We start from the raw sequence: 2,500 nt of genomic DNA, 5'->3' as shown, positions 1-2,500 counted from the left end.
TCTGACTGCAAATAAACTTTGCAGTCTCAAGCCCGAGCCCGTGGGAAAACTGGGCGCAGCTACCAGCACCTGAGGGGTGTGCTGATTAGCTATTGTCTTACCCTCAATACCGGACTGACTAGCTATTGTCTCCGCCCGGCCAGACCGGTCCGACAGGAATTCCTGGAATGAGGCAACCGTTGAGAGTGGATTTTATTTCTGTAGCCACCCAAACCAGCTGGGCAGAATTGTGGGCTGCCCGGGATAATGTTTTCGGTTTTAAATCTGTGTCCGATAAAAATGAATTTCATTTGAACGATCCGCGGTTTTTAAAATCCATGTGTAACAAAGGGGGGGGTCATTTAAACGATCCGGGGTTTTTAAAAGATGTGTCCGATAAAAACGGGTTTATTTTTAACGATTTCGAGTGTTTAAATTCACAGTTTAATTTTAACACATTGGAGTTTTTAAATTCTAAATTTGGTCTCTCTGATCTTACACTGTGCCTTGATAAATTGTCTGTTTTACCTGAGCCGTACGAGGAGCCTGCCCCCCCTCCTCTTTCGGACAATATTAACCGTCCCGGGAACCAAGCTAGCCGTCCCCACCCTCTACAGAGGGACAGGGAGCTAGGCAACCGCCCTACGAACAAAGCCTTTGAAGCCTTTGAAACCTTAGAAGCGCCGGCCGGTGAATCAACAATTACGCTAATCCCCAGCGGGGAGCCGTTAACACCTCCGGCTAATCCCCGCGGTGAATCAACATCGCCTTTGTATAGCCGCGGCTGCGAGCCGGCAGCAGCCCTAACTCCAATAATAAAAATCCCGGACAGAAACCTAGCCTGCCCTTGCTGCGGGGTGCAGTTTAACAACGCGCAGGGCATTTTAGATCACCTGAAACGAGCGCATGGAAATAAAAAAGTCCTGTTCCAGTGTGCTAAATGCGGGAGGACTGGGGAAAAACACCACAGCATTGCCTGCCACTACCCAAAATGTAAAGGGCTGCCGACGGCCTCTCCACCCAAGGGCTGGACCTGTGAGGAATGCCAGGCATCCTTCGGGACAAAGATCGGCCTGGGACAGCACAAAAGACTGGCTCACCCAGTTACACGAAACAATGAAAGAATTGCAGCCTCCCGTCCCAAAGAAAAGAACAATAGGGGCAAGCACAAGCAGTGTTGGACTGAGGAGGAAATAGAACTGCTGAAAATATTGGACAAAAAATTTCAGGGGAGTAAGAACATCAACAAACTTATTGCAGAGCACATCACAACCAAAACAGCAAAACAAATTAGTGATAAAAGAAGAGATCTGAACAACTCGGTGACTGCAAAACAACTGGAATTTATTACAGAAACTGTTACAGAGACTGTGCCAATTCGGGAGCAACCCGAGGACTTGGGGGGGCAGGAGAAAAACTACATTAAAGGGTTTTACCGGAAAATATTATCAAAAAGTTTAACATCCAAGAAAAAGGACTTTTTCCACGACCTGGCTAAAAAGGTGATCAAAGGCAAAGACCACCTATCCTTAAGCAAGGAGGCAATCGACGAATATTATAATTTGTTACATCGGAGGACTGCTGAGCTGCACGCCAACCAGTCCCGAAAAATCCGGGAGGCCAAAATCACCACCTCTTCAAAACACTCGAAAGAGTGGATGAAAAAGAGGGCCCGGAGGAGGGGTGCATTCCTGAGATTCCAGCGGCTGTTTCATCTGAACAGGGGGAAGCTGGCCGGCATCATCTTGGACGAAAAGGAATCCCCCCAGTGTGATATCCCTCTGGAGGAAATACACAGGGTGTTCAAATCCAGGTGGGAATCACCGGGAACATTCAAGGGACTGGCAGACTTTCGTTCTTCGGGCCTAGCAGACAACACGGCATTTGAATCCTTGATAACTGCAAAAGAAATTGCTAAAAACATCAAAGAGATGAACACTGAATCATCTCCAGGACCTGATGGGGTGAAGGTGAAGGACCTGGCCAAGATCGACCCAGACTTCACTCGCATCGCTGAACTGTTCAACCTGTGGCTAACAACTGGTGAGGTCCCTGACAAGGTAAAAGAATGTCGGTCTGTACTGTTACCCAAAGCAGCTGATCCGGGGCGCCTAATCGATATCAATAACTGGCGTCCAATTACTATTGGCTCAGCCATCTTGAGATTATTCTCAAGAATTTTAACAGCCAGGCTAGCCAAAGCATGTCCTATTAATCCGAGGCAAAGAGGCTTTATTCAATCGGCCGGCTGTGCAGAGAACTTAAAACTGCTGCAGCTTATTATACAAAATGCTAAAAAGGAACATCATGCCTTGGGGGTAGTATTTGTCGATCTTGCCAAAGCCTTTGACTCTGTCAATCACTCCCATATCCTATCGGTGTTAAAACAGAAGGGAGTGGACGAGCATATCATTGCATTAATAACTGAATTATATAGGAATGTTACAACATCTATCCAAGTGAAAAAAGCCCGCACCGAATCAATTGGAATTCACATCGGTGTCAAACAGGGTGACCCTAT

General features: G+C 47.0%; 1 pseudogene; it reads left to right on the top strand.

The window, feature by feature from the left end:
• Positions 1 to 2,500, top strand: part of LOC133628178 (28S ribosomal RNA) — an 8,989-nt pseudogene that overhangs the window by 3,247 nt on the left and 3,242 nt on the right.

The sequence above is a fragment of the Colius striatus genome, chromosome 28 (assembly GCF_028858725.1).
Source record: "Colius striatus isolate bColStr4 chromosome 28, bColStr4.1.hap1, whole genome shotgun sequence".
Classification (NCBI taxonomy): domain Eukaryota; kingdom Metazoa; phylum Chordata; class Aves; order Coliiformes; family Coliidae; genus Colius; species Colius striatus.
This window is presented reverse-complemented; position numbering and strand designations above follow the sequence as displayed.